The following is a 26247-nucleotide window of genomic DNA, read 5'->3' as shown; positions in this document are numbered from 1 at the left end:
CGCAGGGAGCCGGGACCGTAATGCGGCTGCGGACACCGCTCCCGCTCCCGCCGGTGCGCCAGGGCTCCCCGGAGCGAGCCGGGCTCCCGGCCCCGGCCGTGGCTGCTGGCGCTGGGCTACTGCACCGCACGGAGAGGGCTCCTGGCTCATCACGCTCTGCTTAGTTCCTCGCACTGTCTGAGGGGAAAGAATTCCCACTCTCCGAACCAATTCATTACTTACTCAGTATTATCTTTCCTCTGTTTTCCTTCAAGTCCAGCCACTATTCTGAGTCGATTTTCATCCATGCCTTTAGTAATTTCTACCATCCTCGCCACAGCCTTTCTGTTCCTGCTGTATCGTTTTGGAGGGAGACCAAAACTCGACCCAGCAGCCAAGGTGAGATACTCCATGGATTTACCAATAGTACTCCAATACCTGCAGTCACATACTCTACAGCTTTCTTTACACAGTTTAACAACTTCTTTTTGAGGCACGAAACAAAGCATGTCCATACCTACACACGTTAAATAAAGTGTCACAGGTCACAACTGGATGCTGCTTGTATGTAGCAACCTTTTATGGTGTTTTTGGTTTTTTCAGCAATAATTTTAAGATCCCCAGTCATGACATACCAACAACATGTGGTAGAGCTGCCACTCTGTCAGAGCACAAGAATCTAACTGGTATTAACAAGACTTAATGTAAGTGGATTCAGGAGAGAACACATAATAATGAATGAGTATGAAAAATGTAAAAAAGATTTATATCACTGTAAGCAAAGCACCAGAATTCACAAGATGCTGCGCACAGTGACCTCAGCACCCTTTACTCCTTGTGATTTTTCTGTGGATAGGAAAATACTCTGCAGATTTACCAGGTTCCAAAACAAGATGCATCAGCAGACAAGGTGCAAATACTCAACACTTCTTAAGATCTGGTCAAATTAAAATGAGTGTACTTTGCAAACAAGACTGTGCAGCCATCAATACTCCACAAACATTCCAAAGTATTCTTTAATTATATAAATAGTAGCTATTGAAAATCAGTCCTGACAGACTTTTCAGGAAACTGTGGGAAAATATCACCTTACTTCTGCTGGCTAGAAAGTTCTTTATACTTAAGAGGCAAGCTTTCTCAAGGGGTCAGATCCACACTGTTAGTTTGCATGGGCTCATTGGCTGATCTGCAGTCTGATGGAGCTCCAGGGTGTTTTGCACTTCCTGTGCCTGTTCTGTGCAGCCTTTGGGATGAACTTTATAAAAAAATCATTAGGCTACTTTCAAAGGAATCCTTCTTAAAAGAATATTCATGCACTCAGTGCTAAGACCACAAAATACCAGCTTGGTCAAATGAAACAATCCTGGTTTTCATGGTTATTTCTATGACTTTTTAGTAGAATTGTCTGACCAATTCAGCTTCCTGGGATGTTGATCGATCATACGCATGTTGAGAACCATGGGTCCATCTTGTTTCATTGCACTATTTTGTCTCAGAGTCCAATTAGTTTCTGGTTTTTGAAAGAAGTTACATAAGAGAGGCAGATTTCACCTCAGATGGTTCTGTCCATTAAATATTTTGTGATGTTGCAGTGCCTGTTATCTGAGGATTTCAAAGAAAATTATAAAACATTAACTCATTTTACACTGCCTCTGGGAAGAAACTTCAGGCTCACTGGTAGATAAAATACAGCCACAGAATTTAAGAGCCTCCCTTAGATTCAGATGACCAGTAACACCAGAATTTGGAGAACTCTGTCTGGCTTCTGCTGTGAGCAGACCTTCCAGGATCATCTCAGCCTCTGAAAACACTAAATCAGCATTTTACATCCAAATGTCATCAATTTTTTCCCAGAAGTAGATGGCTGTGCAAGGATAATCAGACTTCTCTTCTGGTTATACTTGCAATCAATGGAATGGTCATAAGAATTAAAAGGATATTTATTAAAAAGTATTTGTTGCTGAGCACTTATATTCTTTCCTTCTGAAAGCCTTATGCTCTCTTATTTGTTAAAGGAAAGACATGGTAAGTACCATATTTTGTTTGGAGGGTGGTGCTGCTCCCCTAGAAAATCACATTGAAAACAAATGGGGTTTTGGATGGCATGTTACTTTAACCCTGCACATGTGTAATATTGCAGGGTTTGTAGAACAGTCAACATGTTTCGGGCTCACAATGTTTTATTTAAGCCTGGAACTCCAAACATCAAAGATGTGTATGGCAGTAACTCTCTCCTGTGGCTGGCTGGCCCCCTCTGCAGCTGGTGCTGTGGGAGAGCTGAGGCATCCTTCCTCCTCTGATGATGCCTTGCATGACCACAGCACTCAACCTTCCACTCCTCAGTGTTCAGTTTAGTCACCCAGAGAAGCTTTCAAAGTCATCAAGGCATTCAGTATCCAGCTAAGACTGGTTTCAAACTGGGGAAAGGACATCTAACCACTTGTGGGCTCTTGGAAACCTTTTGCCCAATGTGTGTGTGAAGCACACAGCTCTGCTCAACTCCAATCCCAGAGCACTTTAATGGTCTCTGATGTCTCTCGCTGCCTTTACAGGCACACACACTTACACCAGAGATCCACACTAGGCCCCTGTCTTACACTGTGCATAAAAATACCAGCCACATATCACAATAACAAAAAAGTTGTGTTTATTTAATGAAGACTAGGATGCCTGAGGACTGTGTTCCAGGGACCCTTCTGTGAAAGCTGCATTTGGCAGCAGGCTTATTACTTTCTGTAGCTGCAGCATCCCCACCTCCCTAAGCTTTAACACATTTGCTGCTGGATTACATTTAATTTCATTTACAGTAAGCATCTTACTGTATATAAGCAATGCAAAATTGATTCATACAAGGTAAAATTTCAAGTCAAATGTATGGCTTTTAACCTTTACAACACCACTCCTGTATTCAAGAGGCAGTGGAGGAGAAACTGGTGGATGTCTGGGCTATGGACAGCTTACAAATATGGAGAGAAATTCTCAAACCTTGGAAACTGGAGAAGGCAGATTTTCATTTCCAATCAAGAGCAAGGATGCTTCATGTGAAAAAGAAAAGGTTAGATTAAAAATTCAGAATTTGCCCAGGTTGAAGAATTTGCAGAATTTGTAGTTTGATGGAACCAGTTTTGTTACAGTTGGTTACCCTTCTTCATTTTAGGTTAAAAAATCACAGCCATTGTGATGATTTTGTACATATAAACCTATATACAAGTGTGCTAACATTCAGCATCTCACTGCTTCTAAACCTATGTATTATAACCACTTTCCTGAAAGATTCTTCATTCACACAGGAAGGTAGATTCAATACAAAACTAAATTCTCATGGTTAAGTGGGCTACAACCTTTGACTTTTATCCTATTAGCTAGTTTGTTTAACCAACATGAAACACGCCCTGTTGGTAACAGGCACAGTTGGTATTTCCCCAGTTCAGACATTTTCATGTTTAGTGTACTCATTAATAGGACATTTATTAATTTATGTGCTTGCCTTATCACTGAGGGCGATAATTGTTGTGCTTAGCAACCTTAAAGGAAATGAAGTGTGGACTTTTACTTGTGTAGCCAATTTCCTAATAGGCTCCATCTCGTACCAAAATGAATTCATGTGCCTGGAGTCAAACACATACACAAAACCAACACTGGCCACAACCTGCCTGGAAAAAAATCATCCTTTCCTCTAGTATATTTGAAGTAATTTGGTGAATATTCTCCACAAATAAATATTAGTCTCTTTGTGAGGAGCTTGTTCTACTTGAATGCTGTGTTAGCTTTGGTTGGCTACAATAACTAATAACTTTCTAATCTGTTTCTATTTCCCAATTCAAAAACCACAGATGTCAAAAGCACATTTCCAACACAAATATTAGCTATTTTGGAAGTGATGGTTGCTGTCCTGCAGTGATTCTGAAATCTGCATTGAGATGCTCTGTCTGGTGACCATGCACCACTATTCTGTTTGCAGCCTCCTACATTCACAGCCTCCACTCAGAACAAATTCACATTTTTGTCAAAATTACATACAGTTTTTCTCTGCAATATTAACCTAGCTGTAAGGACAATGTCTTTCCAATTTTCCCTCTTCCAAAATAGTTCAGTTACTTTTAGTATCATGTCTTGAATTCACAGAACAAGGCTGTGAAGGGAAGGAGAAAGGAAGAGGAGAGATTCAAACCTCCCTGGCCAAAGGTGTTCACCAGACTGCACCACACGGACACTGCTGTAGAGTCACCGCTATACCTGAATGCCTCCTCTTCAAATCTCATCAGAAGAGAGTGCTACAGATAACAGTTTAATGTGAGTTGTCCATAAGGGCTGCAGATTGTCTGTATGACAATATATCCAACAGTTCCTAGACACAGATGCAAAGTCCTGGTGAGAATATCTTCCTTGCATTTTTTTTGACCTTCTGTTTATAACTGCTGTAAGCATTACTGGAGAAGACGGCACTGATGGATTTTATTTCCAAGTCTCATAAAATATTAACTATTTCCAATATTTTATGAGAAGCTCTCCTGGTTTTGTGCATAAAGAACAGCTGCATTTCAAATAATACTGGTGGATTCCACAAAATGTAAGAAAAAAGCTAGATTTAATCTCAGAGTTTTAACACCCTCCTGGGTTTATCTGGCAATTGCTTTTCCTTGCATATTTGTATATGGGACACTGTCTGGCTACAAGACCTAAAAAACCTCAAACCATAAAAAATACATTGTTATGCCATCAACAATCCAGCAACAATTACTTCTTAACCCTTTAATTATCTAGGATACATACAGTATTAAAAATAACTGGGCATCACCTCTACATTCTTTACCACCAGCCCACTCCTGGCCAGTTGTTTTTGTAAAGCACTGAATGTGAAATGCATTTCAATGTAGTTGTGCACATTTTCTGCCATCATAAACAGTGTGTAACTCTGTAAGAGTTAAATCTCTACACCTGAAACACCCCAGCTTGGGAGGACTTGACTCTTCTAATAAAGATGCAAAGGCAAGGAGACCATGTTAGACAGTAGCTCACACTTTGAGCACTCTAAGAAAAGTAGGTGAAAAACATCTGAAGTTGGAATATATGAAAACAGAATTAAAATATCTAACACCTAAAAACAGGATTAAATAAAAAAATCTATTGTTCAGACTCTGACTCAGAAAGAAAAGAATAAATTCAATCTATGAGGCAACCTTTTGTCCTCAAAGAAAAGGTTCTTTCAGAACTGTCTGCGCAAATAAGCACATGCTCCTGGCCTCAAACATCCAAGAACAGACCATAAGAACTGAAGATAGAATCACGTTTTTTCTTCTTCTCACCTGAATATTCACAGAACTCTGCACTGCCCTCCCAATTTGTATCAGGCAGGACAGGAACAAGAGATGAGATGAAAAAGAGGCTTCCAAAGATCTTTCAGAAAATAACAGTAAAGACACGTCCAAGGAGAGTCAATTCACTGTCTTTTTACAGACAGTGCTCTAGGATGAAAATCACGAAATCTGTCCAATTTAAGTTTTACTGCCAGCTGCTTGAACCACAGATTAGGTAGGATTTAAGCACTCCCAATGGCCTGCGAAATGGAGAGGGTTTCAACCTACATAAATAACTAGCCAGATATTTGCCAGGAAGAAAATTGCTGCCTATCTAAAATACAAAGACGTGTAAGAGCCAGCAGATCCAGACTGATTCCTGTGTTGCCCTTTTACCAGGAAGACTGATTTTAAACACTTTAAATAACTACATTCTTTCCTGTTCTCCTGTGTATACTCTGCACTTTGTCTTTCTTCTTATTTTTTATTGTCAGTATTTCTTTGGTTCTTTTTCTCCTTTGCATTGTCTTTTCTCTTTCATGTCTTTCCTTAGTCAAATTCCTCCCAGTGCCAATACTAAAAAGCTTGCAGTATGAATTGAATGCCTCATCCACTTTTAAAGTTACACAGACAAACAGAAAAAAAATTCTACTTCGCCTTCTTTTTTAACTGTTCATGTCCATCACAACCCTTAATAGTTAGTACTGGGAGTTTTGGAAATGTCTTAGACTTCACAATTTACAGCTTCAAAGTAAATTTGCTGTAGCTGTCCAGAAGCTGTGCACCTGTCAAGCTCTCCTACCCTTTGCTCTATGATTTAAGTTTCTGCCTGTGCACAATAATGGTGCTATTAGAGAATTCAAGAATGAGGATTAGAAATAATGTCACAGGCACAGCCTCTCCCCAGATTTTCCAAGTCTGCCCTGCTTCCTCACAGGAGCTCCAAGTGAGGTTCAGCAAAGTGGGCTTCTGGGTTAATTCTCAGGAAGCAGCAAGTCAGATCTCTGGAAGCAAACGGGTTAATTTTCTTGGGAACTCTCACTGAAATGAGAGTAAGTTTTAAGAAAGCAAGTAGCTGTGCTGATTGCCCTCAGAGAGACCAATCAGTTTGGCACACTGAGTTCCCCCTTCAAGCATAGATTTTATTTAAAAGAAATTATATAGGATGAGCCTTTTAGCACCACGTGCTTTGTAATTATACCCTCCCTATCCTGCTATCCTAATCACTCCAGTCTCCCACTCTCACTGAAGCCAATTGTTTTTCTTCAGCCCACTGGCTATTTGTTTTTTTTGGGGGGCTTTTCCTCTTGCTTCATCCAGCTGCCATTAAAGCACATATTAATACAGTTGGATCCCAGCTATCTTATTATGAGACAGCAATATAAGCCTGTTTCCAAGATGAATATCTGCCTTCGGACACTGGGAAAAGGGAGAGAATGTTGTGATGGAAATGGCTTTTAAAAAACCTAAAAGTACCTACTAGTGAGTGCAATGAGCAGTGGCAGTGCAATCCTCCCACTCCACTTCAGGCTCTGCCATCATCGTGGCACCGGGCCTGAGTTAAGCTGCTGCCACCAGTTACTCACAAGTACCCTGGGACAAAACCTGGCTAGTTTCTTGATGTGCTTTTGAGATCCTATGCTGAAAAGCCCTGAGAACACCCAAGCATTATTGTTATTCAACACTCAGAGTATATCTAACAGGTTTACTATTTATAATCTATTGCCCTTAATGCAGAGAATGACTTTTATTATTAGTGCAGAGGGTGAATATATTATTACTGCTGTTTATCACTAGTGCAAGGATAATTAAAGTCTTTGGGTCACATGTTAAATATGAGTTTTTGAAATGACAGTGAAACAGTGCTTTGTAGACCAAGAAGTACCTCTCTTAATACTCTAGATGTTCATAAATTGATTCATAATCTTATATATCTTTACAGAGTTTTTCCAGTTGGGCCAAATCTAGAAATATATCCTCTGAGAGAAGGCAGGCTACAACCATCCCTCCCCCACCAGGTTCGGGAAAAAATAAATTTTAATAATTTAATAATTAATAAATTTAATGATTTTAACCTCACAGGTGCATTGCTGAACAATGCAATGTCAGATGAATGCCCACAGCAAAGGAATAGTGACTGTTATTCATGAGCAACACCACAGAGAAAGAATAAGTCCTTTGTGCTGGTTCAAGGTCATGGAAGTTTTGATTAACAGAGCAGGGTTAAAGACAGGAAACTAGCTTGAGGTTGTGGCTGGAAAGTTAAGAGGGCTGCTCTGTCCCTTTGGAATGAAGGTACTTTGTATGAAGGTCCATGAATCAGGAGATTCATAACAATGCAAATCTAGAATAATTCCACAGATTTAAGTGTAGCCCTATCAGATGAATGCGCGGGAAGAAAAGAGTATCATCTGCCCCAAATATCTTGAATTAAATCCAGTCTTTTACTTAGACTGTAACACTGTGTTTGTAGTAGCCTTCAAGGGAGGGCTGAGACTGAGGAAAATGGGAAGCTTTTTTCCAGCAGTTTACTTTGGATAAAAAAGGCAGGATTGTAACATTCTATTTTCTATTTGATTAATTTAATCTAAAAGAAGCAAAAAAATTGCATGTTTAATTCTTCAGATTGGAAATTCAGCTCAGCTCTAAAATATTTGGTACATACTGGTCAGATATTGGTGAGAAGGTTTAACACATTGCCTTATGTTTCAGCAGATACAGAGGAACCACAGCCCTAGGATCTGTGAAGGAGGTCAGGAAAGAAACAGGAAGAAAACGATGGTTTCTCTTAGTCACTCACATGCTTCTCTATTTTCAGCTGGGACTGTACTATGGCACATAAATTTACCACAGTAATTTACTAAATTTACTACCTTATTTTTTCCCTACGCATGGGCACAAGGTACAGGTGTTGTTTGTGGAGGTTCTGTATGATACACAACTTTTGTCCTTTGTCACCTTGATCCCTGCCAATGTTTAGGAGTTTGCATTTTACATATTGTTTCAAAAAGCAGCGGTTTCTACAACCTTTTTTGCTATGTGAACATCCATTGGTGGATTTTGTCTTTTTTTTCTTTCAGTACGAGACAAAAGAAGTTATAGTGGGTTCATGCTGTCTCTTGCTAGCCAGGAACTGCTATACAGATCTTGTTAAAATAGGCATGATGATTTCTTAAAGTGCTGGAGTAGAAGCTCCAAGTTCCATGCTCACAATGGCTGTGAGCACCAAAGATGTGTCATTCTATGCTATAAACCCTGACTTTCATACAATAACAGGACAAGTCTTTATAAAGCCTTCCTGCTGCTTATCATTAATCCCCCAGCTTCTAGACTGGATTTGGTTAATGCTTTTGGGCAATGAATCTGGATGATTAATTAACAGTACTAGGGATATCTGTAATAAGATTATGCACATGGTTTTACATTCCCATGACTCAGTTGATTTTCTTTTGAGCTAATGGGAACTTTGTTATTGCTCTCAATGCACTCGGTGTTGGAACAGTCATTGCTGATAAAACAGTAGTAATAAAACAGCTAAAAGGAAACCAAATTTAAAATGTAGACAAACAAAAAATATTAGCTTATAGAATAATTGGAGGGAGGGTCATGATAAGCTAGGAATCCACAGGAAAACTAAAGGAGGGCGAAGCATTAGGCAGAAATATCCAAGATAAAGAAGGAAAGTGAGGACTGCCAGGTAGGATAAGCCAAAAACAGGTGGACAATAGTTCAGGCAAGCATCAGAACACAAATACAAAACATAATTGGAGTAAGAAATAATAAGAATGTTAGGTTAATTCAGAAAAGCTGAAGCAACTGCCTATTGTGAGGTAAGTCCATATGTGGTTTGGATAGAGCAGGGGAATTCATCAGATCCTGTTCCTTTCAAGTAGAGTAAAAAACACACTACTAAAACCACTGTTCTCTATTAAAAGGAGGCTCCTTGTCCTATAATGCGTTAGGAGTTAATGTGTCCTTGTGCAAACACACTTCTGACTCTTTCTTTAGCTGCAGTTTGATCCCTTCACTACATTCCCCAGGACAAATCCTTTGGAGAATCCAGCTGATTTGTATCCCTCCTGTCACACAAAGCAGACTTGTCAGATGTGGCCATAGGAGCATTCACTGGATGGCACAGAGATGTGGAGACGACTGCCCTCCATGAGAGGCTCCCTTGGCTGGTACCCAACGGTCTCAGCATAACCCTGGGGCCCCATCAGCTTCTGGTGTCACTTACAGGAGGATGAGGCCTGCTCTGATCTTTGCTAGGAACTGGACAGATGCCTGGATGATGGTAGGATAAGGGAGCTGGGGGCAAAAGAAATCCTATGCATCTCTCTCTCAACTGCACTGAACCTCCTTAGAGAGGCTCCAGCCTCTGCACCCATGGCAGAAACTTTCTCCTGAGATCTGGAACAAGGAAATTCCCCCTGAGTTGACCATATGTGCTCTTCTTCCCTTTCCCACTCCCAGCAGATGAAGGTCTTGATCTCAGGTTAAATTTCCACAGAGCTGAGAAGCAGCAGGAAAGCAGATTTATACCTTGCATGTTATTTCCACCAGCATCTCCCAAAGTGTATATAAAACATTGCTATAATTCTGTCCTAGGGTTATGTTGGTATTAATAAACCACTTGAATTTTGCTCTAAGTAATTAAAATCACATCTACTTTTTGTTACAGGCAGGAGGCAAACACAGCTAGGGCTTTATTATTTAGATATGTGTAATAATTCAGGCAGCAGCATGTATTTCTTCAACTGCTTTTCTTTCACGTAACAGTCTAAAGCCTTCACCAATGCAATTCACGGTTCCTCAATGCTTCAAAACGTAAATCTAGATTCCATACCACCTGATGGAAATAAATAGCACAAAGGCCAAGCAATTTTCTCCTGATTAACAAAGTATAAAACACCTTGCAAATAACTTATTGCTGTTTCATATAGTAACTCACTGAAAAGAAATTACTCTTCAGTGTAATTTACACCTGGCTTGGATATTGGAGTTTCCAATGCAAAATGTAGTTCCAAACTGAGTATTACTCACTGAGATGTAAAAAAATGAAGCTTTAGACTCAGTCCAGGCTCTCTGGCTCTTTCAGACACCACTAGGAATAAGTCAGCACTTCATCAGAAGTAAGCATAAGACTTGCTGTTTGCTCAGTCTTTCCCCGACTAATGGCATTTCTCTAGGGCTGACTTTCTAGAGCAGATGAAAATGACAGCAACAACAGACGCATAGAGAAAAGAAGGGGAAATCAGTAAGCAAATGCATTTATAGGAGACTGGAAGGTTATAAGGCCTCTCAGGCCCTATTTGCTGAAGCCTTTAATCACTGTATAGGGCATTGCTAGTGCATTGAAAGGAACATCAGAAACCCTAATCAAAAAAGCACATGTACTCCCTGACACAAGATTATGTATGGGAATCGACAAGCTTTTTCTTGGTTTCTTTTTGCCCATCAGAAGAACTTATCTTGTGCTCTTTTCCTGATTGTTTGGATGAACAAGGGAGGTTGCAGAGTTATGCCTGGAAGGCTTGTGTGAGAGAGATGAAAGAATCAAAACACAGCTTTAAATCTACAAGGAGTTAAGACAACTGCATGACTAAGCTTGAGATAAGTTCTTGCCAGTCAGACGGACAAAAGACTCTTGAGCTTGTTAACCAGGATATCAGAATAGTTTTTTCATCGTTATATTTAAGAGCTATTCTTATAATCACTGTGTAAAATAAGGTCATAGAAGGCTTATCTGTGGGAGACATTTTTTTGAATGATACTTTTGTGTCTGACAAAGCAAACAGCATCAGCTGAAGAAAACAATCCAAAGGCAGAAAACAGGCAGAAGCATACAAAACTTATTAGGGCAATTAAGGCAACAGCAAGGAAAGACATGAAATACTAATAAGACAAATATTGGGAGTGCAAGTTCACTTTGCTGAGAAAAAAGCAACAGAGTTCAGTCCACAACAGCATCCAAACAGATATTCACTGACAGCTTGCATCCATTTCATTATTTTATGAGTGTAAAGATTTACTTGAAAATTACTTAAAAAAATATGAATTTAGTAATCTGGACAGGATCCAGATGCAGATCCCTTAGGCCAATCTCCTTCCCTTAGCTGCAGAGGCACTACAGAGAAATCCTCCAAACTACAACTCTAGCTTTTAGGAGAATACATTTAGATGAAAACTGGCCCTTAATTTCTATGCTTCAGTCCGTGTCATACAGTAATAATAATAATAAAAATGCTTAATCTAAGTTAATGCTATATATTTAAAAGAGTTTTGACCCTGCTCTTCCTCCTCTGTCAGTGTATAATGTACATAAAGGTAAGAAAATAAGCTGTTTACATTTTAGTCAATCTATACCGCCCACATCAAGCTTCGCCCAATTTAACTGCCAGTTGATGTCTGACTGCAAACTGTCTAAATCCCCAAGGAGAAGGACTGGTTTAAGTTCTTTTACTTAAAAAGAAGCCTTCTTTATCTTGTATATAATCATACAGCTGCTCCAATAGATGTTATTTTTCAATGAAGCCAACACCTAGATATTGGCACTCTATCTGATCATTTTAAGTACTTTAGCATCGAGCAAAGCTATTCATTTTTATCTCGCTACATCCTTATCTCCCCTCTATCTTATCAAACACAACTTTGTCATATGTAATTGCTAATCCTAAACAGTTCACCCTTAAACAGCAGCATCATCTGTGTATCATGTGCTCTAATCATTGAATACCACCAGAACTAGCAATGAGCATCTTGCATTCATTGGAAAAGCCTTTACCTCTGGTGTGGATATCCTGTTTTTTCCTATCATTCCCTTCCTGGGTCACTGCAGTGGAAAAATAAAACCCTTGTACATTTTATTTCACAGTGATTTTTACTCCTCCTACTAATAATTGGTTTTTTTGGGTTTGTTGATCTTTTTTCAACAGAAAAACCCTTTAACTGAAGAGACACCACATCCTATTGCATTACCAGTAAAATGACTACATTTCAGTGTGCAGAGCTGTACAAGTTCAGCCAGATTGGTCTCACTTCCAGATAGTTTGTAGCTTCAAAATTGTTTTATCTGCTTCAAGGGAAGTCACTCAAACTCGCTTAAGACCTTGCTTTAAATGGTAGTGCGATATCACTATATACTGGCAACAACCAGGGCCATTACATTCTGCCTTTCATACCTACATTTCATTCCTTTTACCCCATCAGCAGGAGGTTTGGGAAAGTTCTTTAATCTGCTGTATTTTTTCCATGTTTCACCTGGAGAAATTATATTTTCTTTTTTATTTCCAACTTGAAACAAGTACAATGCATCTGGTATGATGAAGTTGCTACCCAAAGGGACTGCCAATGATTGCCTGATCAGTGCTGAGAGTGCTGGGCTTCTGGTATTCTGGTCTTGTTTTGGGGGAGTTTTTCGTTTGTTTGTTGGGTTGGGGTTTGGGTTTTTTTGGGGGGGAGGGAGCAGTGTTGTTTGGGGTTTTTGTGTTGGGGTTTTTTTTTGTTTTTGTTTTTGTTTGTGGGGGTTTTTTTAATAGTTGCACAACTTTGAGGTGAAAAGTATGGAAGAGAAACAGAAATCATTAATGCTTCTGTTTTCACTTATCTACTAACATTCTGATATTCTCCTGCCTGCTTATATACTGCACACAAGCATTAACAAACCTCATTTTAAAAAGAGATTAACAGAGAAGTGGTACCCATGAATGTGCCAAATGGGGGAAGGGATCTTCTTTGCAGGTTGAAGAATGCCAAATCATCAAAAATTTGCCAGTAAGAGAGGAGAATATGAGCAGAATATCTGGTGCTGGAATAGGACGACCTCAAAGAAGAAACAGATCATTTATAAAATGTTAATGATTACAGAAATTCCATAATTAGAATCACTGCTACTTCTGTTGCAGATAATACAGATGGATGAAAGGGAACAGAGAAGGTCCTCCAGGCTTGCAGGAAATTTTTTTGCTGTTCAGCACTGAGGAAGATTAGGGAATCCAAAGCCTAAGTAAGGGAGAAGATGAGTAAGAAGGAGGAGTCAAGTATGTCTGGATGAGAAAGGCAAAGCAACTGTGGATAATACATAAGAAACAAGAGTGTGTCAGAATGGTTTAATATAAATCTCAACCAAGGACCTATTTTAATTTGTTCTCATTTTTCTTTTTAGACGTTCCTTCTTCAGTACATATTTTAATGTGAAGGAGCCTTAAGAATTTGCCATGGATCCCAAGAATGACTTGAACTGAGTCTCAGACTCAAAAGAACAAAGGAAAGTGAGCATAGCACAAAATCATTTCTATTATAGTCATATAAAATAGCATATTGTAAGTCATACACTTTTATCTGTCACGTCAGTAACATGCTGTGATTCCTGACAAAAGTCATGTATATTAGCGGGCTCTGTCTCATCAGCTGAAGCCAGAGCAATGGCAATAGGAGGACTGCTTTCAAATATTACACCTTTTGATACATACGCCTTCTATGTTTTTCTGCTGTCTTGCATGGTTCATAATTTCATGCTTAGTATGCTTGCTGTTGACATTACTCCTCAGCATGTTTCAATTTCAGACTCCATACAATGGAAAAGTGCCCAGGCTTATAACAAAACACCAAATAATGAAGCTTCAACTTAACCAGCTTGAGCACATCTTCAGAGCTCTGTAGCTGCTTACTGAGTGATTTGCTGAGTGGCTTTAAGTAGATATTTAAAGCTAAAAATGTGCATCAGTGCTTTACTGATGCTGATTTGCGTCCTTCCCTCCATGTCATGTATTTAACCCTCGACACCCACATCTCCCGTTCTTTCATTTGATGTTGTTGGGACTGCATTGAACTCCACCCAAAAAGTCCCATCCTCTCCTGAGTCCTGCTGAACTTACAGTTCCATTAAATGTTTCACTGCAGGAGTCCTACAGGTTAGTTTTGCCCCATGTGAAAAACACTACTCAGTTTCACAGCTGCCGCCTATCTGTTTTACTGGCTAAGGAATCCAAAACAATTCTCTTTTTTTTCTTGTTTTATGAGAAAATTCAAACAGGAGAAGTCTGAGACATGATCCCTCAACCATTTTTTATTTTCCCTGCACTCACTTTGCTCTCTCCTATTTAACCCTTCTGTAAATGAAATAACTCCGTCTTTCCATCCTCTCTTCATTCTGGATCTTCTCTGTGAATGGTTTTTTCCCCTCCTCATTGTTTTCTCCTATTTCTACTGAAGTTGGTCTATGAACAGTTCATCAAAACTGAGGACAACAGATAAACTTTATGTAATAATTTAGGGATTTATACTTATGGGGAATTATGCTACTTTGGTGTGGAACCCAGAAAGACTGGGAGGGTAGTATTTCTTTAAATTTAGTGGTCTGATTTAATATGATTAATCTTGCCAACAACTCTGACAGAAGTCAGAGGAAGAAAAGAAGAAACTGAAAATACAAAGTCACGTTTTAATCTTTTGAATGTTAAGGGAGACAGAGAACTGGCTACGTGTCTGTCTTTCTCGTAACCGAATTCGTGAGACCAAAATGCTGTACAGGTATTGCCTTTCATAATACATAAATCACATTTACCTACAGAAAGGAGGAATGTTCACATTACAGTCACTCTGTCTGGGACAGAAAGGGACTGCAATGTAATTAGCAGGAGGATATGGCTGTTGTAAAAGGTCACCTCTCCTATGAAGAGAGGCTTTGCACAGTCCAACCTAGACAGGCTTGAACAATATTACAAGAACATTCATTATATCCATTATAATGTCTCAAGCACATTTGCAGCCAACCCAGGCTGCAAATACAATATGTTTCCCTAAATGGATTAATAGGAAAGCAGAGATCCTAGAATTGCTCTGACATATCATTTATACACATTGTAATCCTGACAACTGTTAAGTATTAGAGAAAATCCAAGACAGAGACTGTGTGAGGAGAGCCCACAATTTATTACACTCTACAATGCAGCAAGCTGATCTGTTGATTAGCCCTCAGCTATAACAGCTAAGAGATTTCTCAGAAAAAGTTTAGAAGACAGCTAGAATTTTTCACCTATAAATACATATGATTTTATCTCGTCTTCCTTTTTTAACACTCTTATTTTTAACTATGTTTTCATATTTATGATCAAGAACGTAGCATATTGCTTTGCTAGACAACACTTGTTTTCATTCACTTTACGCCTGCCCATCATTTAAATCTCCTGAGACAGATAAATTACTTCTTCAGAAGCAAAAGGATGAAATAAAGCAATATTACAGTCAAGCTCTGGATGCCAGCAGACTAAGTCTCAGCTCGGACTTCCAAACAGCAGCAGCTGAGGGAGGAGTGCACTGCTGTGGGTGAAGTTCTGTATGTGGAAACCCATTTGTGACAGAGCAGAGGTGCCCCCAGCTCCCCAGGCCAAGCTCTGCACAGGCACAAGCCTCTTGCAAGGCATTTGTGGAGAGGAGATGTGTGCACCCAGACACCCAGGAGCTCTGCAAGTACAAGGTCTTGCTCAGGCATCCTGGGTGAAGACCTCAAGACTCCTGCAGCATTTGACAGTGCTTTTAGGTAGAATTTGTGACTGAGTACTTCCCTCTCTGCTACTGTATACTCTGGTTTCTCTTCAGATCATATAAAGATAAAGATGTGTTCAAAGAATTTCAGTGAAGCAGAAAGGCTCTGTTTTCCCTTTTGGAAGCTCAGTTTGCTACTTCGATGAGGAGATGTTCTGACTTTCTGGAGCATATCTGTGCGAGCCTACAAGTCGACTGTGTGAACTATGTCTATTGACCCTCCAGGAGAAAGGTATCTGCAGCCTGGTCTTGAAGATAAGATCCAAATTCCACAGGAGTCAACAGAGAGGCTACTGCTGGTATCTCTGGAAAACTTACTCCTGGCTTAGGCAACTTTGGGTAACTCACCACAGTTGGTCTATTCTGCTGAAGTCCATGGAATTGTAGAAGAAAATAAGTCCCACAGAAGGAAGCATTCAGTGAATCACTACTTTTTCATCAGTAAACTGGACCATCAGGAGTGCTGGAAAGTGTAGAATGTTTTCAGTGGAGATTGAAAGAACCAGAGAAAAGGATTTAGACCACGCATGCCTCATCTGTGAACAGCTACTAGATGTCTGGTTTCCAGATAAAATAACATTATGGGCAGTACAGAAAAATTGTGTAGGTATTCAGAACATCATATTTATAACCTGTACACATGACATCTTAAAATGCATGGTAAAATAATCTTCACATAGACACACTATTTGTAGAAAACTCACTGTCATTTTGAACTGGAAGGCAAGAGAGAGAAAAAAAATTCTGAGAAATTTATTTCAGTAATTCTAGTGATACAAGATCTAATTTTATTTGCTTCCTTACAATGTCCTTGCATTCATATATAACTGGTGCATGATAATAAACAAGTAAGAGAAGATTATTATTAGAACCCATGATATACTGTATAGTGACTTATTTTTCAGTTAAGATATGGCCTATCTCAAATACTTTTCTTCAGTGTGAGCCTCCCTATAAAGGCAGCAGAAACTGCTGCTCTGCTTTTTATAAAACATCTTTGTCAAAGCACTACAACTGGACTCTAAGTCACCAAAATGCATTAGGCTTTCACACAAAGTGTGATAGGGCTTTTCCTCCTCACTCAGCCATTTTGGCTGGCTGTTACAATCACCTTGAGATTGTTCTGATTTGGCTCTGTTGTGCCTTTTAGAGCTGAGACAAGACATTCTGCTTGCAGTATTACTTGGTGTATTTGGCATTTGCTGCAGTCCTGTGTGGCTCTTGTTAGTGTGGAGCCATGTAAGTAGTGACAATGCTGTGAAGGGAACAAAACCCCTATGGAAAGCAGGGGGGAGGATGGTGCATGGAGAGAGTGCTGGTAAGAGCATCATCTGTCCTGCTTTACATGTGTGTGTGCTGTCTCTGAATAACTCAAAGCAAACAGAAAGCTGAGAGTCTGTTAGTACATGAATAGTAAATATTTCAGATACATGATTTATAAATACGATACTGTCCTGGAAATGTAGTTACCATGAGTAACTAGCACAGTTATTAGTTCACAAAATGCAGCGACCATTCAAACTTGAAAGAATGTGCTAATTAAGAAACACAGTGGGGAGAAAGAAAGCCCTGACTTGCTGTATTAACATTATTTTATTTCAGAGCCTGGTGTCAGATAGGGAGGTAAAAGGCTGCTTCATCACAGTCATTTGCTTATAAGCACAAAATTTACCTGATGGTGGGCAGCAAGACTGAGATGACAGAAGATGGGAATCCATCCTAAAAAGAGGAACAGAGCAGATTCAAAAAAGTAGAGGAGCTCCCAAAGCAAATCAGAGTGGCAAACTAGGTTGCCTGTTGTGCTAGGTGGTTTTGAAGACTCACTCCATGGGCAGGGGATTGCTGCTAAAAGGACACTTGGCTACCGCTGCCAAGTCCGCACTCAGAGCCCTGGCTGCCAGGCAGTTGGGGTACTCTGACAGTGCAGGCTGCTCTTTCCCACTTCTCATTTTGGTTTTGGTTTACATTATTGGAGCACCACCCTTCACTAGAATAAACCGGGGGGCGGGGGGGGGGGGGCCGGTGGGTTGTATTTTAGGTTAATATTTGAAACAGGTTTGAGACAACCTAATGCCTCTGGGTTTTCTTACTTCCTGAGTAGTCAAGAGCCCAGACCAAAAGTGGTGTGCAGAAACCCACCATGTCTGCAGCTTGGTATCTATGAAGAGACCCAGAGGCTTATGGAGGTGCTTATGGCCAAGTGTTAGGGAGAAATCAGCCCTGCCTCACAGGCAAGGAATTGTTCATTTACCACCTTGGGTGACTCTCAGGTTAACAAAAATATCTTTACATGGAGAGATAATGTGTATTCCAGAAACCTAGAAAAGGGGAAAAACTTGTAAGGCTGGAAGATAAATGAGTAATCTCTCCTTATAAGAGTAGAGAGAAACAGAGTTTAGTTTTTCTGAGCTGTACAGGGTACATCAATTAGTTTGAAAGTAGGCTATGTGGCAGCAAAGTGTAGAAGCACTTCCATTGCTTAGTATTAAAAACAGATCAAAAGACAAACATGGTAAATTGGGATTTGAGTTTTAGTTGTTCTGAAGAGCTGTTAGCAGTGGAAATTACCTCACTACTGACTCCCCAGACAATCTTTTCATGCAGAGAGAATGATCCAAAGGTAATTAGCATCAGTGGAAAAAGCTCCTGGCTAAAATTCGTGTCTGCACTGAAGATGAAATGCTTCAGTTGTGGGAGAAAGGATTTCATCCAAAGCACATCCTGTGAAAGGGTTACACCCAGTGAGCACCTCAGACAAGAATAACACATCTCCATTCTGTTCCGCATCCATTCCTCTTTGTTTTCTCTCAGACATCATCAGGAGCTTCCCTTGAACATGAAATAAGGAGTTTTCTTAGGAGTGACAGGATGTGCACATCTGCAGTATGCTTACAGTAAGTGTGTGAGAAAACAATCTGAAATGTGCAGCTTCTCCTTCCACTCCTTAAAATAAGGACTACTCACCCATCCTTGTATATTTAAAAATAAGGCATTTTTAGAAGCAGTATGAAGTAAAAGTAATTTTAGTAGCCCCATTCATAAGTTTGACAGCTTTGGTAAGGTAAGAACATGTAACACAAAAAAATATGTGGGATAGGAATAAACCCCCCAAACTGCCTAATGACCAGCTAATAATATATTTTGCCTCATACTATTCAATGCCTAAGCATATAAAAAAGATTTCAAGAAGGAAGTATTTCAACTGGGCTATGAAATCTATAGGATAAAAGCTATCAAATACTGCCCTGGGTTACATTTGTGGTATTCTAAACACACTATGGTATCCTTCTCTGTCATAATTTCTTAATTCTACAGCCCCCAAAAAGCATGTGTTCCTAAACCAAGTTCTGCTTTTAGGAATGAGTGCCCTTGACTTTTAATTTCCGTGGCACTTGAGTGCAACTATGTCAAACCCTCAATGTTTAATAAGTGTCCTTCATCTTGTTCCACATCTCCAGGCCATGGTACACTGCCAAGTCCAGAATTCAAGTGCATCTCTAACTTTTCTTATCCAGTGCTACTGAGTCATTAGCAAAGTGATTATTAAAATACATATTTGTGCCCTATTATTCATCCATTTCAGGAGAAAATCACAGTCTAAAATCTTGTTTTAGCTCTAGAGAGCAGGCACAGTTTTAAGGGCAGACATTTGAGATTGTCTTCAGCCTTGCACATCATCAACAATCCTTTCCAGGTAATTTCCACTTAAAAATCTTTAGTATGAGTAATTGTATTACACGTAATTGTGTTAAAATCTTTCCTGCCTAAGATCCCCAGTGACTTTATAGTTCAGGAAGAAAACAACAACATGTTTTTCTTGTAAATTTACTGAGTACTCATACACTCTCCATATGTGTTTTGAGCTGAAACCTCTGCAGACCTTGTGGGGAAGACACATGGACAGACTAACGGAAGCTGGCTCCCTTTTAGGCTTTCTGTATTTTGGAGAGGAGGAGGAAGAGGAAACTTCCATTGTGAAAGTGAGTAATTTGTCCTGACATTTTAAACCTAAAACCCAGTTATGTTACATTAAAGCTTTGCCCAGCAGTGTCAAGCCTGTCTTTATTTTAAAGTCTCCTTGAACAATTAACTTACAACGACCTGGATTTTTAAACATTGCCAACAAATCATCAGGCAAAACCACTGGTATGTCTCTTGGATGTTCTATATGACGTTAGCCTGCACAGGAGCTGAGCCAGTAAGTCTCCCTCTCTCATCTTGCAAGGATGATGCAAAAGTTGCCTTACTACAAAAGGAAGGGGTTTCTTTTCCAGATGAAAAAGCTCACACATGAGAAATGCTGCCACACATATCAGTCTTTCTGCTGCAAAAGGATCCAACTTACTGAAATGCCACAAGTCTCCCTGTCAAAAATACAAAGCTTATTTGCCAGTGATACCCTCCTACTCTGCTGCAGCCCACAAGATGCTTAAAATAACTAACCAAAGGTAAGCTTCAAAGCCTTCTGCCTTGAGCTTCAGTTTCAAACAAAGCAACTGAAATTTAAACAGAGGAAGTAACTGTTGTTCTGTTCATGATTTCACCCTTCAACCAGAAATAAATATAAATCCCTTATTCCTTAACTATTTCATGGATCTTTGAATCAGGTGAGTGTTCAAAGTGCAAAGCATTGTTAAAAGTTACAACAGTGGAGTAACTTTCAGCATGAAAACACCTAGTGCTTGGGGTGGCCTTGCCACCTCTGGTCACCTTGCAAGTATGAGGAAGGTGCCAAAACGTTTTCTAATGCATCTCTGTATTTTCTCTGTAATATTACTACACAAGTACTTAACACTGGAGGCTGTAAATCCTGAACAAATTTCTAGCATTAGCTGATGCCTTCAGTTACAGTCAGCCTGGCAGGCTTTACCTTCCAGTAATCAGAATGAGCCATGAGAGAGACAAACAAGCATCTGCCTGACTGCCCGTAACACCTAACTGCATCACACTGGTGGGTTTATGCATTACAGTTCCCTATGTCCTGTCTTTTGCCTGCCCTTTCTGGCCTTCATCCCCTGATTTTTGACCCAGTCAACAAGTCAAGCAGGCTCCTGCTTGCCTTTCCTTGGAAAGTTTTTTTTGTCCCCTCACAAGCCATGGTCTGTGTTCTGTGTTTGCTGGGTGACCCCTTTCTGCCTCAGCCAAATAAACAAACATCATTCCCCTTCATTCCCGTCCCATTCTTCTACCACAAACATCATTCCCCTTCATTCCTGTCCCATTCTTCTACCACATTTCTGTCCCTTAATTCCAAGTCAATGATTTTTCAGCTTGACCCTCTCTTCCTCCAATCCTTCTGAGGTTGTTAAGGGCTGAAAAGCCCCTTATACCTCATTTCCTTATTGAAATTATATGAAAATTTCCTTATACTTCAGCCATATACAGGCACTGCTGACAGTGCTGGGAAGCACCCTGGGATAGCAGATGTTAAAATGGAGATTATTAAATATTCTGGTTATGAAGCAGCATGAGTGAATTTGAAGAGATGAGCTTCTAGCTCTTCTGTAAGTGACTTGAGAAGAGTTAATTGCTGTTTGGGTAGCACAGGGGAACATTTTCAAAGATAGAAACTCTGAAATGTCAAAGAACAGAGTTATCAAAACAGATCATTGTTAACAAATGGCTGTTTATTGCTAACACAAAGCAAGTGTACAATTTGAAGCTGGATTCCTTCTGTAAGTGTTTACTGGAGGAAGAGACAAAAATAGACATTTGTATCCTATCAGTTGTTCATAACACTCACAACTGCTTCCATATGGCCCACTACTCTACTGTTTTACTTCCAATTACTTTCAATTCCAATTGCTTTCAATACGAATTCCAACTTTGGTCTTTAACAACGATCCATTGAGTGAAACACTCTCTCAATATTACTGTAGGTACATCCTATTCCATTGTTTAGAAGAAAATTAATTTGAGATAGTGACCAGAATAAATTCCATGCAACTGAAACTCTCAAAATATCATTCCTGTCTGGACAAGATTTGCCATATCACAGTTGATTTTTAAATCTATTGGTGATTGTATTGCTTAGTTTGGGTTTGTCACCTCAGTTTTCCTGTCTAAATTCATGCCAGTATCTGTGCATCTTTGGAGATGACTTGGCACCTCTTTTGTGGTAGGAATTAAATCAGTAATGCATAATGCACAGTAGCAAAACCACACTGCAGAACATGATCTGATGAAAGCACCACTGAGAGGAGGAATTGAAATTACTCAGACAGTTCAGAATACTGTTTTCAAAAAATATTCACCAGGACGTTTCATCCATAACTAGTTTCTGTTACCATGGTTTTTCTTCCTGCACATGTTCAAGCAGATAAAAAAATGGGCATCAAGTGCACATGCCAGCTGAAAGCCTCATTCCCTTGCTTCTGTGCAATACAAAAATAGTATTAGAGCTAGGCTGTCTGCTCTCCTCTGCCAAATAGTGGGAGAGTCAAAGGTAGGAAAGAAACCTTTGCTGCTCTGTTTGGCATTCACTGTCAGTCATACAGATATGACATTACAAAGCCACATATGCCAGCATCCATTAAGTGCCTTTACTGTAAATAACACTTCTTTTTCATTGGCAGGCAATCTCACCCCACTGGAAGTGCCACAAATGCAATAGAGTGTAATTGAAATAACATTTGCCATGCCATTTGAGAAAAGGCTTCAGCTTGGAACTTATTAACAACCTAAGGATGAAACAAAACACTTAAACTACAATTTGAGGGGTAGGTAAACATCTAGCAGACTTTGATGGCAAGGCAGGGGAGAAGGAGCTTATCACCATTTGGCCTTCTGTGTGAGAAAGAAAAAGAGAACTTAAACAACACTGCCTGGTTACAATGAAATGCAAGGCAACATAAGGAAAAGAGCAGCTATCCAGGGGCACAGCGTGAGTTCTCAAATCTTTAAAACACACAGACCCAGAAGTTACAAGTCACGGTGCTGCATAGGTGGAGCAGAAGGCTGTTTTCCCTCCATGCCGGGTACTGAGGGCTTGCTGGCACCTCAGAGCAAGGGCAGGCTTGGTCAGTGCCAGGGCCAGGTATGCCATGCTAACTGGGAGAACTACAACAGGGGAGGCATTGCAGCAGTGAGGGCTTCTGCACGAGCTAGAGACGGGAGCAGGAGCCTCTGGGGATCTTGGTAGGCAGGTTGGTTGTTAAAATCCATATCCTCAGAACTAGCTGGAGCAAGCTGGCAAAAAGGAGCTAGTATCACACCTTTATGTTACGCATGGACATGTCCCCTGTTCATTCTGCATAGGCTCTAGCATCATAAAAATTTGGAACTTGTTCCTTCCCCTGACTTCCAAAAGGAAGGGCAGGAACCACCTGCCTCTCCTTTTCAGGCCCCAGGAAAGTGAGGAAATCTGCTACTACTCAGTATAGCCCCTGGCATCAGTGAGACCCCACCAACACACCAGAGGCTTCACCAGAATGATTGCACCAGTCTGGATTGTGAAACAATACCTAGTCCATAAAGTGTGCAACTTTCCCAGAAAATGGCCCAGTATAGCTATCATACTGGCAGGAAGCAGTTCTGCTGACCTACCTGATTTCATTTCTGGATTAAGCTATACAGGCAAAAACCCACTTCTGGTAAGAAGTAAATTTAGGAGGGTTGTACTCTGCTAGTGCAGCCACATCTGTGAAACCTTCTGTAGTAGAGGCAAAGGGTGAGTTTGTCAACACTTGCAAAACAAAGAGTGATCGAGACCTTTTTTTAAATTCCAAGTAAAATAAGCCCATTCAGCCCACTGGTCACAGAACTGTGAACTGCCAAAGTTGTAAATCTCCTAAAACAGAGACAGTAGCAGGCATGGTTGCTGGGAGGCAGGATTTAGTCTTTGGATTATAGCAACAGCTGAGAACTCTAGCTAAGATCAGTCTGTCATGACAGTGATGTGGGGACAAATATATTGAGGGTGATGCTAAGACAACCAGACAAAAGCTTTCTGAGGTGAAGTGCTTTCTGTGTCTCAGTACAGGTGTTTCATGCAACCACAAACTAAATATACTCAAAATTTGTGACTCATATAGCAATTCCAGAACTTGCTTCAGGTTCAATAGTCAGCATTTGCAATGAGCTCAGGCATTAGGGCCTCTTCTCAGCTGTTCTTTGAAAATTATGAGCGCCAGTGAGAGCTAAACCCCTTTACACAGCATTTGACATCAAATGTGTGTGTTCTTATGCAGTTTTCTACATTATTAATTTTCTACCTGATGGCAGTATGCTCCTATTATTTTTGCCTCCCACTCATGTTCTGTGATGAAAAGCCTGCAGTAAAAATTCAGACTAATTCCTTTTCTTTTACTCTCTCCTGCTGCTGTTCTATCTGTCAGAGCTGCTGCAGGAAAGAAAAACTGTAGCAGAACAGACTAATGAAAACACTGCTCTACCTTTTGCAATATGGATAGTGACAGAATTTCATAGCTCCCTGTCTCAGACAGTAAAGAAAACAGCTCTTATTTTTCATATTCCAACTATTATTTTCCCATTGTCACAGGGTAGCAGAAAATCAGAACCACCCACCACCTTCTGCACAAAAGCCACCCCCCAGAGCTGCTCACAGAACACAGCCATCTTCCAGTGGCTTCAGCAATCCAGCTTTCCTGACTTCTTTTTTTGTTTTGGTTTTTTGGTTGCGTTTTTTTTTTTTTTTTTGTTTGTTTGGTTTGAGTTTTGGTTTTGGGGTTATTTGTTTGTTTTGGTTTGGCTTTGTTTTGGGTTTTTGGTTATTTGTTTGTTTTCTTGTTTTCTATATCACTATTAGTTTCTAATCCGTGGCTAGAGACAAAGCAAAATACCAACTTCTACCAGAAGGGAAAGAGGCAGTCACATTTGTGCAAATTCTCCTCCACCACCTGATCTGGAAGCCCAGTGCAGAAGCAGCTGGGGCTAGAATCAGCCACAACACGAGCAAACAAATTTGCAATCCCTTTTTTTTGCCTTGTTCAGCCACAATAATGTTACTTAGTCACATATCTTAGAACCTAGAGTGTCCTGAGATGCGTTATGTATGATTAGCAATGTTGTATGAATAGTGACGGATGGATTGCTAACAATTCGGGTAAGCACCTAAAAACGTCAATCCCTGGTACAACTCTCCAGCTGCAAGCCTTATTATTGAGATTTAGGGGACTATTTTGCCCTCTCTTTTTTTCTTTACATATATGTTTTAGTAAAATATTACTCTAATGCCCTCTAGTGTCAACAAATAAGAGAGAGTCTTGCTACTGCTTCATCTCAGCACTCCTCTTGGCAGGGAAGTTTACAGCCTTACATGCTGCTGAATAGCATGCAAGGAGTTCAGATTATTAAATATTAGACATGCACTACTTATTCCCATCTCTTTCACTGCATGGGGAGAACAACCAAGTCCCACCAAAGCTAACTGGGGCATGCAGGGTGACACTTAGTTCTTGGAGGAAACACATACATAACACTGAAGTTAATCACATATGAACTTGGAGAAGTTACTGACTCGACCTGGAAAAACCCCAAACTTTCTCTTGCTCCTCATTCCCATTGCCTTGAAGGCAAAGATGCCCTCAGAAGAGACGTGTAGTGACCACAACAGAAACACTTTGCAATGTGTTTATCTAAGCATAGATATAGCACCGGATGTGCAGGAGCCCAGAAAGGATAACCTGACTTATCCAAGGTCACAGCACACGGCCACGAATAGATCCAGACCTCCTGGCTCCCAGACCTGTGCTTAAACCACAACAATGTGCTCCTTCCTCTCAGCAAATGTGCTGAGAAGTTGCACAACCTGAACCTACTGGTTACATTTCTTTCTGAAGTTCCTAACAGCAATCCATAACCAGATACTTCAAACTCAGCATTATGATGGAGATCTACTGGTGGTGACACACACACTTTTTGTGTCTAGTGTTGTATCAGCTCATTTTTAGACAAAAATCTGGTCCATGATTAAGAGCTGAGGTGCAATGCATCTGCAGAGATCGTACATACAGTGAATTCCAGTGCTCTCCAGGAGACTTAAAGTATGTTGGTTTAGGGTCATTTTGTTGCCACAAACAGTTTAGCTATTACTATTTATTGTAACTTCTGAGCTGACAGAATCCTATTCACTTGACTAGTTTTGGTTTTAATCTTATAAGGCAACTGCCAAAGTATCCTGATTGTTCTTATGGGGTCCTCCCTTTAACCCAGTTTGCTGAAGGAACGATTCTCCCTCCTGTTACTGATTTTAAATTCACTGGAATTTTACAGACACTCAAGAACTGAGCTGCAGCAGCACTTCCTAGATGTTATGAGACTATTTTGAGCCTTGAAATCTATTATTTAAAATGTCTCTTGCACCAAGTTACTTTTTCTGATTTCACAGACTTGTGTGAAAGGAATAAATCAAATTCCTTTTCTCTTCTCTTCTCTTCTCTTCTCTTCTCTTCTCTTCTCTTCTCTT

The 26247-nt window shown here is 40.1% G+C and overlaps 1 protein-coding gene across 1 annotated transcript in view; it reads right to left on the bottom strand.

Moving 5' to 3' along the window:
• The window catches only part of SLC35F3 (solute carrier family 35 member F3), a 168369-nt gene that overhangs the window by 62621 nt on the left and 79501 nt on the right, over positions 1 to 26247 (bottom strand). The gene's annotated exons all lie outside the window — the stretch shown is intronic.

The sequence above is a fragment of the Corvus kubaryi genome, unplaced genomic scaffold (assembly GCF_017639235.1).
Source record: "Corvus kubaryi isolate FWS band 111438036 unplaced genomic scaffold, C.kubaryi_AGA036_p1.0 37266, whole genome shotgun sequence".
Taxonomy (NCBI): domain Eukaryota; kingdom Metazoa; phylum Chordata; class Aves; order Passeriformes; family Corvidae; genus Corvus; species Corvus kubaryi.
Note: the sequence above shows the minus strand (reverse complement) of the source record. Positions and strands in the feature narration are given on the sequence as shown.